The 15,102-nt window shown below is 35.8% G+C and overlaps 2 pseudogenes; both read right to left on the reverse strand.

Annotated features, from left to right (window-relative positions):
* Positions 1–106: 106 nt before the first annotated feature.
* LOC138857985 (uncharacterized) lies at positions 107–1,792 on the reverse strand (annotated as a pseudogene).
* Positions 1,793–9,475: 7,683 nt separating this feature from the next.
* LOC138858006 (uncharacterized) lies at positions 9,476–14,336 on the reverse strand (annotated as a pseudogene).
* Between the last annotated feature and the right edge of the window lie 766 nt (positions 14,337–15,102).

Raw genomic sequence — 15,102 nt, forward strand, 5'->3', positions numbered from 1 at the left:
AAGACCTCTTGATGTTCCTAGGAGGCGGCTCCGCTACAAGCAGGCGACTACAGGAGTGGTTTCTACGAAAGTACCCTAGCAGAAACTGTTTGGAGAGGAGTTCGTTGTGTTCCTTAACCGGAAGCATAAGGGCCTCACTATTTAGGTGTTCGATTGGAGACATCAAGAGGCATCCCGTGATAGTCCGGAGTGCAGCGTACTGACAGGTCTGAAGCTTCTTCTTCTGCGTGCCACTGCATCCAGGCGACCATATTGTTCAAAGTAGACATCTGTATATACGGCATAATTCAAATTTGATTGTTTGGGTTTGAAGTCGAGTAAAAATGAGTCTTCGGATGTATGCTTTTCAACATTTTCTTTCAACAAATATTTGCTCGATTTATTTTTACACTTATTAAAATTTCGTGAAGAAAGCGCTTGAGTTGCCTTAGCAGGTGGAATCTTGAATACTTCTGGCGATATAGGTATTAGTCGTTTTTTTTTTCTAGAAATCTCCAAATGATTATTAAAGGTGCTCTTTAACTCCTTTTGTAAGCGTTCAGAGTTTTTAGTTAGAGCTACATTTTCAGCCAAATTTCCATTTCTCGGCTCGTTTGAAGTAGGGCATTTATAATCAAAATTAGTGTTCAGATTTATGTCATCCAAATCAGCTTCATAATACTGCTTCTGTAGATCAATCTGTGATTTTGTGCGATAACTGAAAGGTTGCGAATGTTCATCGCGGTATGCCCCTAATACATCATCATAAATAATTTTTAGAGCCACTTTCTGAGCGGTATATGTATGGAGGTTGATTCCATCATAAATATAATTCGTTTTCTCATTGGTAGCCTTTACTTGATTTGTTTTCAATTTGTTTTTTTTTGTTTTTCAGCATTTTCGGTTTTCGTCAATTTTTTGGTTGTAGTTGGAGGAAGTGGCGGTGGAGACGATGGAGGTTTTAATTTTCCAAGTTGATGTGATTGTATTGTGTGTTTAGCGCGTGCAACCAAAGTGTTGGACAATAAATTTTGAGTCTGCAAATTAATATTATCAGTTAACGAATTCGATTATATATACTATTATTTACTATTATTGACACTGGGCGAATAATTTTGTCCTCTGCTCTTTGAAGACGACGGCAAAATATGTTTGACACTTGTTGTACTTAAACTAGCACAATATGAGATAGACGAAGATGAATTTGATGATAACGATGAAGCAGACAGAGACATATTTTCCAAGTACTTCAAAGAAATTTCCGGTGTTATTAGAGTTTCGTTAATGATCTCATTTTGTTGAGTTGCTTTCCAAGTATACCAGAGCGTGCCATATGATGATTTTGTAGTGGTTATATCAGATGCAATACGCTGAGCTAATGGATTTAAATTATTAAAATAATCTTGTGCCATTTGCAGATTTAACGAGGTAAACTGGAAAGCGGCCATTTTTATAACACTTATTTTTATGTAGCTCATACAAACGGGAGTTTTCACGACTTTCCTGATAATTCCATTCTAAATAATAGAAAATTGTGTTACTACCATCAGTAAACAGCTTTGATTACATGGCAAGTGGGTTACGAGATTCGGTGTTCCAATGGAGTTAAATTCTGATCAAGAATGAAATCTCGAGTCAGCTTTAAGTTAAGGAATGTATCAGAAACTAGGTCTCCGGAAAACAGATAGAATTAACTCCAAGAAGAGAAGGACGGCTGAAGAAGTTATTTCTAATAGGTGGAGGGCAGTGTGACGAACACGGATGATAGAACAAAATCGAATCGACGATAAATTGTCAGAAGCAACTAGTTAGCGAATTCGTAGTTAAAGATTTACTATATAAGGGATGCTGGATTGTGCAGTATACACAGTTCTAATTATAGTGTTGCCGTGTAAAGAGCAACTAAGCTACAAGCAAGAATTTAGCAATCAAACCAAAAACAAATTTCGACCGCATATTTCTGGTAGTTGGAACTAGCAAAACATTCCTTATTTCGATAATCCTTGCTGAGGTACCATCAAGAATTGGCATCCCAATGGCCGTTGCATCATCTGGCATCGCAGCAGCTTTATTAAATGGAGGTAGAACAGCTCATTTGGCATTTAAGGGTCGTTAGGGACCTAACCAAAACTTTATCGGCAACATGTTGAAAAATGGTTTCTCAATATCTGGTTAGCAACATTCTGTCAGTTAAGTTCTGGTAAACAGTTCCGAATAAAGGAGCCTTGATTAGTTTCTAACCAGAAAATTAAATGACACCTGTCCGCTGTAAAATCTTAAGTAAAAATCAGCAGCATAAATGGCTTTCGGACGCGGACTTTTTTGTCGTTCATTCTCATTATATGTTATTTGAGTATTCACAAGGTGTCATATTGTGTCATATCGCCATATTGTTTTATTTTTTTATGACTGTCATATCAACACTGTTGTTGTTTCCCATGCAAAATGCGTGTTCACAATGCAAGTTTGTTCACAATAATCAAACTATTTGTAGGTAAGCTAACCACAACTTGGCGAAAACGGTTCTGTCAGTCAAAGCTGGTGTATTGAGAAAGTGGGCCTTAATTTATTAGTTTATAATGAAAAAGTTTGAGTGAAATGAATAGAATAATGTTGCGTAAAAAAATTTGGATTATATTCAACTAAACGCATTTATCTTTTGACAATTATTATGGTTATCGAATTCACTTCTCCCACAAAGATTTTGTGGCACCTTTTATATCCGAAGGAACATTTAAAAAACTCGTTTTTAATGGGTTACTAGAGGATCTCGTACACGAATTGCTGTGGCTAAGGTATACATTATTTATAAACTATTCAATACAGTAAAATTGTATTTATGAATAAAAACGAAAACGTTATTGCCGGTGTAAGAATAACCCCGCGGATTACTTCCAAATTAGAATATTATTGATACTACTTTTCATCGATTTGTTATTAAGCTCAAAGAAATATTAAATATGTTATGTTGATTTTTTTTTTATAAACTTTATATTCAAGTTGGTAACTAATGAGTAATTTTCAAAGTTGTTAGTTGATAACATTTGAGTAATGGAAGAAGGTAGATCATTCTTAATTTTTAACAGTAATATTCATAATTTTTCTTTATAAACATTTTCAAATTCAAATTGATTTAGCTCTTTTGTATTGCATTGTACATCTGGCAGTATCATTGGAAAACGTGGCAAGAAGACCATTTCTCCATTAAATTTTCAAGTCAAAATGGTTGCTACAGTAATATTTTTGATTACCAAACGTGTACCGTTACATAATTAAGATGGATTCAAATTACGCTGAATAATAATAGGTGAACCAATTTTTAACCTAAGATTATGTGATGAAATTCCGAGATTCTAGATAATATATTGTTCCAATTTCATCATCAACAGTAGTTATTTAAAATGCATCTGGTAACTTGCAACAACTATTGCAACTGGAAACTATTTTAATCAACTTCTACATTTTTGGCCGCTAGTGTAGTTAGTTGATCCAAAATAATTAATTTTTATTTTTCGGAACGTACTCTCAATTAATTAAGCTTTTTTTTTCGTTATACACTGCGTACTTGTTAAATTGTATTGTTTCTTAGGGTGGATCACTTTGTAATTGTTTGCACACATTTATGGTCCATTGAAGTGTTTCACCATCCATGATAAGACAGCACCACTGAAAACTTCATCGTTGCCGTTTAAATCGTGCATTGTTCTGTGCAATGCTTGGGGAATATTTGTGAGCTATTATGCTCTCATCTCAAATTATAATTGAACTTTTTATCAACACTGCTCTATTCCGTTATTTTTTATATTAGAAGTTGCGTTTGGTTATTTTTGAGTGCCTCTGCGTCATTCGTCGATAATTTAGCAAAGTAGCCGCAACGCCTTGTCGATCCATGCGATTTCTTATCGGTTCCACATGGCGCGTCCTAAAAAAAAACAGCCTTTTTCAGTAGCAACATCCACTATAACCCATATATTTATGTATATGTACAAAAATTACTGTACTCTTGCAGTTGCAATTATTATTATTTTTTTTTTAAGTTCTAAGCTATCTCCTCAACAATTTTCAGCCAAATCGGTTAAACCGTTCTAGTGTTATTAATAGTCTAACTAACATGACTCGTTTTTGTATACACTTCATTTTTCAAAATCAATATATTTTGTAGTTATAAATTCAAACAAATACAACATTCGCATTCAGAATCCCTTTTAACCATTCACTTAATTTTATTTATTCTAATCATTTCACTTAAAAAATTTCACCGAAAAAAGTAAATTCTTGTATTTTATCAATCTTGATTCCTTTCAGCATTCCTGACTTGCTGAGGCCCACACGTACTTCTTTCTCGAAGAACGTTATCAAAATTATTGATAATTTGAAAAGGGAATTAAAAGTTCAAATCTAACGCGTTTCTTGAGTCATGGTGTAGATGAGATGAAATCAGATTCTCTGTTCAGATGACTCCGCTGAAGCTCTTTAAAAGTTAAAGTTTTTCTCTGACCATTCGGACGATGTGTTGGGTGCATTCAATTCGACTGCGAATGTAAAGTGTTGGTGTGTTTATCGTCGAGGAGACAAGCTAGAGCGTTATAAAGTTGGATCTCAACCTGTGTTCCTGTGTGTTAGGGTTCCCTGAGCCAATAGCTCATCGATTGTTCTTTGAATTTCCAACTTCGCCATAAACGAAAGTCTTCTCGAACTAGTGTACACGGGATTTAATTTTCATTGAGTAAACATTAACTTTCGGCCCTTCTCGTTTAATTGTGCATATATATTGTACAGTGGTAGCAGACTGGCAACTAGCTAGTGGGTTTCTATATAAATCAAGAAAGCGAAGTGCACGAACAAAACTTATTTTGAGCTCTTATGTTAAATAACTCATTTGGGTTAAAACTAATTGTCTTTGTTTGGCCCAATGCTATTTGCATTTTGTTTAAAAGGTCACGCCCAACCAGCACTGATACAACCGCACCTGAATCTGGCAAAATAGAAAAATTGTGGAGCAATTTGTGCTGACAAAATATAAATTTACATGTGAAAATACCATAAATTTTTAATTGTTTATTACCGATTCCACGATATTGTGTCAACTTTTGTTTACTGCTGAGTTTTACTGATTATGACACGTAAGACCGTTTTATGAAACTAATGGGACCGCCAGTATCAAATAAAGCAAAAAGAGAAATTATACAATATAAGTGCACTTTTTTTTATTGAGGAAGGCAACACTCACCAAATTATTTGAAGAAAATCGTTCTGCCTGTTGACGGACTTCAGGATTTGCATCATCTCCTACAGCGGCAGCAATATTCGGTTGTTTCCTGGTGCAGCGAAACGAGGACAGTTTTGGCGTGTGTGGCCGATTTCGGAACACATGAAGCATGAATTCGGTGGACGTCTGGGAGCCGTACAAGCATTCTGATGCCATGTTGAAAGCAACTAAAATAACGTACGCTGCTTATATCCACTTGTCCACTTAAAGCTGGTTTGGCCTTTGTCTGGATGGTCGCTTGGACTGTGAAAGTTTTCCGCTCGGTACATAAGTAGATTTGTCATTCAAACAATCAATGATTATATCATCCAAATCAGCTTCAAGTACTTTAACTCGGCTAGCAATATATTGCATTTGGACAATGTATTATCACGGTGTTTCTGCTGGTTTAATACGACGCTAAAAATTTTAAAATGGGCGTGGCACCGCCAACCCTTAGGTGAAATCCTATATCTTAGAAACTATCGAACTAATGTCAACCAAATTTTGTTATGTGAGGTTACCCAGCCATTCCTATAACACACTTTGAAAATGGACGAAATCGTACATCGACTATAAAACTATGCAGCTAAAAGCAGGTACTATCCAAAAATGCCCCTAAAGCTATGCAGCTTAAAGCATCAACGATCCCTGCTGTCATTTGAATAAAAAATTTACTCAAACGCATCCTTAAAGAAAGTGAAAAAACTACGTGTGATTAATAGTAAGTATGGTTTAAAATACTAAAAAATATGAACTTAAAGAACATTAAGCTAAAAGGAGAAAAATAATATAGGTTTAAAAAATTAAAAAACACGCTTTTAAACCACTTCAAACTAAAAAGCGAAAAAAAAAATTCCTTATATAAACTGACAGAAATATTGACCGATGGTGTGCGATTCGGTTCAGATGGTGTGCACACGATTAAACCGGTATCGATACAATTTCCAGGAAAATATAGCTATGGAACTGCCGAGAGACGAATGTTACCAGTAATCCTGAATTAGGCTTCAACCGTCCACAAGATGCAAGGTTGTACAGTTGATCATGCAATTGTTTATCTAGACTCGCGAATGTTTGCTGCTGAACAAGCTAATGTAGCACTTAGTCGTGTGAGATCTTTAGACGGTATTCGGATTGAAGAACTTGATTGCTCTAAGTTAACAGGAAAAACCCCGTGCAACAGTGTAGCTTTAGATGAAATGACTAGTGAATAAAAACTTGCACCCGATATATTAAGAAGCACATCCCACGTTAACAGCAACCAAACAATTAAAGAATTAAAATATTATTTGTATTTAGTTGAACAATTTAGTTTATTATTCGAATTTTATTATGACGTTGTACACAATAAAATTCCTTAATATACATGTTTATATATTGAACAATTTATAATATAGAATTTTAGGTGTTGACGCGGCGCAGTGTAGACTTGAAAAATTGAGTTGCGCGCAGGATCGCTATAACTTCGAATGAGGTGGAAAAGCTGCGCTGATCATTCCATTTGTTAGCTGGTGATGTACACGCGCGGTGTTCTGGTGTGTTGTACACTGTCCTATCTGGTGTCATCTGGTGTGGTGTATTGGTGAGAATGTGGTGGGCATTATTAGGGTGCGCCAGTTTTTCCGAGTAGAGTGGTGTGGTTATTTACTGAGGCTTAGCTCATTTAAACATCCTGGGCCCCCTAAGCGAATATTTTGCCTAGTGTTGCACATATTTGCAGTAAACGTTCCAGGTATCTCGGCGTACTGTTGGAGTAGCAGAGCGCGCGGTATGCATGATAATGCAGTAGTGGTAGATCCATATTTACCTGTACGTGTAGGATGGAATTTTGATTTTGAAATGGATATTATGTGTTTCGATTTGAAAGTTAGTGCGTTAAGCAAGCAACGTTGTTTTGCATTTATTAGATTGGTGGTTGTGACGACGTATTATTAGATGGTATAATTTTGTTTATTCATTTTATTGCCGGTTATCTACTATTACTTTATTATCGGCTTATAGGATGGCGACTCCACGCCTAGCTCAGATATGGCCGGAATGGGTGCTCCATTGAAACCTTTGAAGAGGGATATTGCGAGCGTAAGATTTATGATTTATGGCTACTTTTTAAGTGGATTTGTATTAAAGTATTACAAGTATTTCCCATAAACCACCAATACGAGGAGGGCTTAGATATATGCGATTAGAGCGACCTTTGCTTGTTGTAAGGCTTGGTGCGTTATTGTATCGCATTGGGAGTATGGGGATCGCTTAACTTTATTTTTAAATTGTTTTATATGATTATATTATGAAAAAGTAAGCTACTAGAGGACAATTTGTTATGTGTCAATTTTTCGACTTTTTTGGGACAATTTTGATATATATTAAAGTGCGTATGCATTAATTTGACAAGTAGGATTTTTGTATCATTATTGGCAAGAGCCATCCTGCGGGGTCGAAAAGTCACATATTTGTGTTTTTAAAACTGATCTTGTCAGAAGGGACTCTGGCTTTGTTTTTTCTGCCAATTCGTGCAGTGTGGAACATTGTGAATTTAGTGGTAGTCGTATGACGTACCGGCCATTATTTGATCGAGTAGTTGTGGCTTTGTAGAAGTCTTCACAATACTGATCTTCTGGAGTTGTAATTGATATGAGGTGGCATTTTTCTAACTCCCGAAATTTCCTTGATTGTGAATTAAGGTATTCTTTGAATTTTCGTCAACTTGAGTTCTTGATGTGGAAACTGGTTCAGGAACTAGTCCACTTAGAATCCAACCAAATATAGTGTTTTGTGCCAATAGTGTATTTGAAATTTTCTTAATACCTTCGAGTATTATCTGTGCTATGAGATCGCTGCCTATTAGAATATCTATTTGAGCGGGGGCGTTGCAGTCGGGATCTGCTAGCTTCAGGTGTGAAACCTTTTGCCAATGCCTGCTATTTATGTGATAGCTTGGAAGCATGTTAGTAAGTTGCGGAAGGACTATAGCTTCTGCTACAATTCGCTTATCCGCTTGGGGAGAAATTAGGGTAATGGGACAGATGTTATTTGAGTTTTGAACTACTCTTCCGCCCATTCCCGTAATTTTAATATTGGATTGTTTTGATGATATACTCTACTTTGATTTTCGCTGTGTAGCGTTTGGGTTTTTATTGCCTTTGAGCAGCATGGTGCTTCTTGGCAATTTTCGGGATTTCGCACTTCGGGATTCGCTGTTGCAACTAAACCCGTGGCTCTTTTCATATTTGCGCTGTTTGGGGGTGATCTGGAAAAATTGTTATAATGAAGCATAGAATGATGTCGTTTATGACAATAAACGCAATTAAATTTGCTTTCGCACTCTTTAAGTGTATGCGCATGTGATAGGCAATTTGTACAAAGTCTTTTTGTTTTTATAAAATTGTTTCTGTCGATAATATTAAATTTTTTGAATCTCTCGCAAGATTTGAGCTTATGCCCCCTTGTACATAGTTCGCATGACGTTTGTTTGTACTGTTAAGATGTGAACGTTTGATTTCTGAAGAAGCTTTTATTTAAATTGTTGTTGCTACTGGCTTGGGGACTGTGGAAGCTTCAATTTGGGTCGTGTTGAACGGTTTTCGTTCTGACCATTTTTTTATCTACCCTTTCTGCGATTTCGTATTGGGTTATTAAAAAGTCTTTTATCTGTTGCCACGTTGGGCATTTTTTTCGAGATGAGAGCGATTGCTCCCACAAAAGTAACGATTTTTCTGGTAATGCGACGGTGCATATGCTTACCAGTATAGGGTCCCAGCTGTTTATGGGAATATTTTGTGTCGATAAAACCGACAAACAATTAGAAACAGTGGATTGTAGTCTAATAAATTCTTCACTTGTTTCTTTTTGAATTTTAGGCAAGTTTATAAGTGTCGTTACTTGTTTATCGACCAATATTCTTTCATTTTCATATCTTGCTTTTAGAGCTTCCCAAGCCAAATTGAAATTGTCGTCATTTAGTGCGAACTGTTTAACTATGACGCCTGCTTGACCTTTTGTTTTGTATCGGAGGTGATACAATTTTTGTGCTTTTGATAATTTTGGATGGTTGATGTATACGGCAGTGAACATGTCCCGGAAGGACGGCCATTCTTCATAACCTCCATAAAATATTTCGGTGTCACATGCGGGCACCTCGAGATGGATGCCTGAACTTCCCTCTTGACTTTGAATTTGTGGCAAAAGCCACAAAACACAATAGAATCTACGCAAAATGAAGGAACAAATTCATGAGAAATAACGGTATTTCCAATTCAAGCTAACTGAACGCAGACTTTCTGGTGCCTTTATTTACTTGTTATTACACTAAAATCCCGTTATCTCAAAAATGAAAAAAGGAATATAAAATTTTTGTTTTAGCATTTTGAACTTAAGAATATAAAGAAATACATGTACAAAATTTGAACTGAAATACCTATTTACATTGCTTTTACTTCACTTAAAAAATAGTGTCGGGTGAACGCAGACTTTATTGGCTATGTGTATATTTATAAATATATTTAACGCACTTTACACATATTTTTCAAGTCACTTAGTTGTTGTTCTTGTTGTAGCGGAAAAGTTCTTCAGAATTCAGATGAATTAGCTGTAATTACCAGTTCAGTGCGTTAAACATTTTCTTGTGAAAAAATTACCCTGGTCGGTCCAACACCGGGGTGTTTATAGCTCTTTTGCACCAAACTCCTTTCAGCAGCGGAAAAAATAAAATAATTAATTTTAATGTATCACAATTTTTTATTTTTAATGCATGTGTATTAAAAAAATTAAAAAAAAAAACTTTTTTTTTGGTTTGTTTTTTTTTTGAAAAAAAATTATTGAAAAAATTCACTGCCCGCTCTCGGATTTGTAATATTCGCGTCTAAATAAGACGATTTAAAAAAATTTCAGTTTTGAGGCCTCCTTAGTTGGGGGACCTAAACTATAAATTTACCAAAGTAATATTTAAAATAGTGCTTCATAAAGGAGCGAATCAAATGTTTGAATATGTTCATATGCATATATGGAAAATATTTTTGACATATTTTCGTACTCTTCAAATTGTATAGTCAGTTCACCAGAAATCCATTATTTTTCCAATAGATGGCTTTTGTAATGAGAATCTCGCGTTTTAAAAGTTGGATCCGGTTACGGTATACGGCGTTAGAAAGATTTTGAGTCCTCCTATTGGCTGGGATTTAGAAAACATTCCCTGAATTCGGGGTTAAAATGGGTATGTACGGTTAGAAGGGGAAAACTTCAGTTTAGCATCCCACGATTTCAGGTTCAATAGGGGTATGGTTGGATAGAGGAATGGCCGCCGAAAACTTTTAGTTTTCGAGATATTTGCATTTTAAGTTGAAAATTTCACAAATTTTATTTTACAATTTCTCGATTTATGGTTAACTTTTCTTTTATATTATGCCCTTATTATACACTAACTTCACTACAATGTTTCTACATATTTATTTTATATTAAATATTTGCTTTAAAAAAGCATGTTATTTTTACACAATTTTCGTTATATGAACAATAACAAATGGGTTCCATGTTGACATCTAACAAGTGTTGCCATATCTATTATATATATATATTTATATTTTGAAAACGAATATGAACAATAAAAGAGGATTATACCCCAAATACATGAACTATAATTTTGTTCATTCCCTTCTATTGATAAATTATGGTATTGGATTGGCGGTAATAATTATATATATTCGTGATCTGGAGAATCTCCTCTATCCAACCATACTCCTCTTAACCCTGGAATCGTGGGATGCTTAACTAAAGCCGACCCAGAAGAAGTTCTACAGACTTAGAATATATATAAATACATAGTTGCCGTTGACTTACGTTTTTTAGCTATTTGCATTTAAAGGTCAAAAATTCAACAATTTAAAGACCCCGTTTCTTCGTTTTATATCGATTTTTTTTTTAGAGATTTGTGTTTGAAGCCCAAAAATTGTAAAACTAATAAATGCTATTTCAGAATGTCTCACACACGCACATTTTTGTTTAGTGGGTATATACAATATAAAACAACATAAGCGTAAAATTCCTCGTAAATCGAAAAATTGCATACTATAAATTGGTAATTTAAATACAAATGATTCACAAACCATAAGTCACCGACAGCTATGTGTATAAATATCCCTAAGTTGGAGAACCTCCTCTATCTTTACCTATTAACTTAGCAAGCTTAAACTCATTCGGGATTTGCTATTCTAAATCCCAGCCAATATGCTGTGTAGACTTTTTGGTTTATAGTCAGAAATCTTACGGCCTACCATTATTTACTTCTTATTTAGATTTGAAATTAATGTGTTAGAACATCCACAATAAAAACATCTAAATAAAATTTTAATGAAAACGTTACTTCTTTCTATATGAAAGGTTCTTTTGTATATTGCTTTTACTGTTCTATAGTTGTGTATCGAATAATCTAATTTAGCCTTAACCTTTCCTTTATTTAAATGCTTGCCGGCTTTTTGAGATTGCATTTTTCGATAAGTATCGATTAACATTAGAGCCAGCAAAATCGACCATTGTATAAATTTACAAGTAACCAGTCCTAATACTATGTTCGCACCGAATTGAAATCCTCTTGAAAACAAAATTTGTGGATTGTGGAACCAAAGTCGTTCTGACCGACATTGTGTGTTTTCGATGAGTTTTCATTGACAGTTCACACATCTATTTGTTTACATTTGTTATGTACCCTACAAGAAAAGTGACGGTCATCTGATCTCATCTCCTCCTCTCAATAGCTCTGCTTACGTCTTTCTCCAATCAGTGGATAGTTCTGAATGTAAAAACTCAAATGTAAATTAACAGTACTGACATATGTTGTTATTGTTGTAACGGTCCCCGTTTGGGTGATTAATTCCAGATTCGTTGTCGTCGAGGTCATCTAACGGGAGGCCAAGGAAACGAGCTGTTTCGACGCGGTCGGACCATAGGAAGAAGGGTGTTAGATGAGTGGGGTTTGTTGGGCATGCAAAGAGGTGGTTAGTGTGATGCGGAGAATCATTGCGCGCAGGACATGTGTTTGGTATGTCGGGGTCTATTCTGGATAAGTAGGAGTTTAACCTGCTACAGTATCGAGAACGAAGTTGCGCGAGGGTCACTCTGGTTTCGTGAGGCAACTCGAGCTCTACGTCTGCTATAGGTGGTTGGTGGTTTGACTCATAGTACGCCATTCACTGAGAGGGAGTCGATGAAGGTGTTAACGGCTCCACTGTGAATGGTGGTCAGTGCCTGTCTGAAGTTCATAGCGTCCGAAGTCCGGTCGGCGTACTGTCTGATGTCGTCGACGTAATCAAGGAAAGACCTCTTGATGTTCCTAGGAGGCGGCTCCGCTACAAGCAGGCGACTACAGGAGTGGTTTCTACGAAAGCACCCTAGCAGAAACTGTTTGGAGAGGAGTTCGTTGTGTTCCTTAACCGGAAGCATAAGGGCCTCACTATGTAGGTGTTCGATTGGAGACATCAAGAGGCATCCCGTGATAGTCCGGAGTGCAGCGTACTGACAGGACTGAAGCTTCTTCTTCTGCGTGCCACTGCATCCAGGCGACCATATTGTTCAAAGTAGACATCTGTATATACGGCATAATTCAAATTTGATTGTTTGGGTTTGAAGTCGAGTAAAAATGAGTCTTCGGATGTATGCTTTTCAAAATTTTCTTTCAACAAATATTTGCTCGATTTATTTTTACACTTATTAAAATTTCGTGAAGAAAGCGCTTGAGTTGCCTTAGCAGGTGGAATCTTGAATACTTCTGGCGATATAGGTATTAGTCGTTTATTTTTTCTAGAAATCTCCAAATGATTATTAAAGGTGCTCTTTAACTCCTTTTGTAAGCGTTCAGAGTTTTTAGTTAGAGCTACATTTTCAGCCAAATTTCCATTTCTCGGCTCGTTTGAAGTAGGGCATTTATAATCAAAATTAGTGTTCAGATTTATGTCATCCAAATCAGCTTCATAATACTGCTTCTGTAGATCAATCTGTGATTTTGTGCGATAACTGAAAGGTTGCGAATGTTCATCGCGGTATGCCCCTAATACATCATCATAAATAATTTTTAGAGCCACTTTCTGAGCGGTACATGTATGGAGGTTGATTCCATCATAAATATAATTCGTTTTCTCATTGGTAGCCTTTACTTGATTTGTTTTCAATTTGTTTTTTTTGTTTTTCAGCATTTTCGGTTTTCGTCAATTTTTTGGTTGTAGTTGGAGGAAGTGGCGGTGGAGACGATGGAGGTTTTAATTTTCCAAGTTGATGTGATTGTATTGTGTGTTTAGCGCGTGCAACCAAAGTGTTGGACAATAAATTTTGAGTCTGCAAATTAATATTATCAGTTAACGAATTCGATGTTTTACTATTATTGACACTGGGCGAATAATTTTGTCCTCTGCTCTTTGAAGACGACGGCAAAATATGTTTGACACTTGTTGTACTTAAACTAGCACAAGATGAGATAGACGAAGATGAATTTGATGATAACGATGAAGCAGACAGAGACATATTTTCCAAGTACTTCAAAGAAATTTCCGGTGTTATTAGAGTTTCGTTAATGATCTCATTTTGTTGAGTTGCTTTCCAAGTATACCAGAGCGTGCCATATGATGATTTTGTAGTGGTTATATCAGATGCAATACGCTGAGCTAATGGATTTAAATTATTAAAATAATCTTGTGCCATTTGCAGATTTAACGAGGTAAACTGGAAAGCGGCCATTTTTATAACACTTATTTTTATGTAGCTCATACAAACGGGAGTTTTCACGACTTTCCTGATAATTCCATTCTAAATAATAGAAAATTGTGTTACTACCATCAGTAAACAGCTTTGATTACATGGCAAGTGGGTTACGAGATTCGGTGTTCCAATGGAGTTAAATTCTGATCAAGAATGAAATCTCGAGTCAGCTTTAAGTTAAGGAATGTATCAGAAACTAGGTCTCCGGAAAACAGATAGAATTAACTCCAAGAAGAGAAGGACGGCTGAAGAAGTTATTTCTAATAGGTGGAGGGCAGTGTGACGAACACGGATGATAGAACAAAATCGAATCGACGATAAATTGTCAGAAGCAACTAGTTAGCGAATTCGTAGTTAAAGATTTACTATATAAGGGATGCTGGATTGTGCAGTATACACAGTTCTAATTATAGTGTTGCCGTGTAAAGAGCAACTAAGCTACAAGCAAGAATTTAGCAATCAAACCAAAAACAAATTTCGACCGCATATTTCTGGTAGTTGGAACTAGCAAAACATTCCTTATTTCGATAATCCTTGCTGAGGTACCATCAAGAATTGGCATCCCAATGGCCGTTGCATCATCTGGCATCGCAGCAGCTTTATTAAATGGAGGTAGAACAGCTCATTTGGCATTTAAGGGTCGTTAGGGACCTAACCAAAACTTTATCGGCAACATGTTGAAAAATGGTTTCTCAATATCTGGTTAGCAACATTCTGTCAGTTAAGTTCTGGTAAACAGTTCCGAATAAAGGAGCCTTGATTAGTTTCTAACCAGAAAATTAAATGACACCTGTCCGCTGTAAAATCTTAAGTAAAAATCAGCAGCATAAATGGCTTTCGGACGCGGACTTTTTTGTCGTTCATTCTCATTATATGTTATTTGAGTATTCACAAGGTGTCATATTGTGTCATATCGCTATATTGTTTTATTTTTTTATGACTGTCATATCAACACTGTTGTTGTTTCCCATGCAAAATGCGTGTTCACAATGCAAGTTTGTTCACAATAATCAAACTATTTGTAGGTAAGCTAACCACAACTTGGCGAAAACGGTTCTGTCAGTCAAAGCTGGTGTATTGAGAAAGTGGGCCTTAATTTATTAGTTTATAATGAAAAAGTTTGAGTGAAATGA

The sequence above is a fragment of the Bactrocera oleae genome, chromosome X (genome assembly GCF_042242935.1).
Source record: "Bactrocera oleae isolate idBacOlea1 chromosome X, idBacOlea1, whole genome shotgun sequence".
Classification (NCBI taxonomy): domain Eukaryota; kingdom Metazoa; phylum Arthropoda; class Insecta; order Diptera; family Tephritidae; genus Bactrocera; species Bactrocera oleae.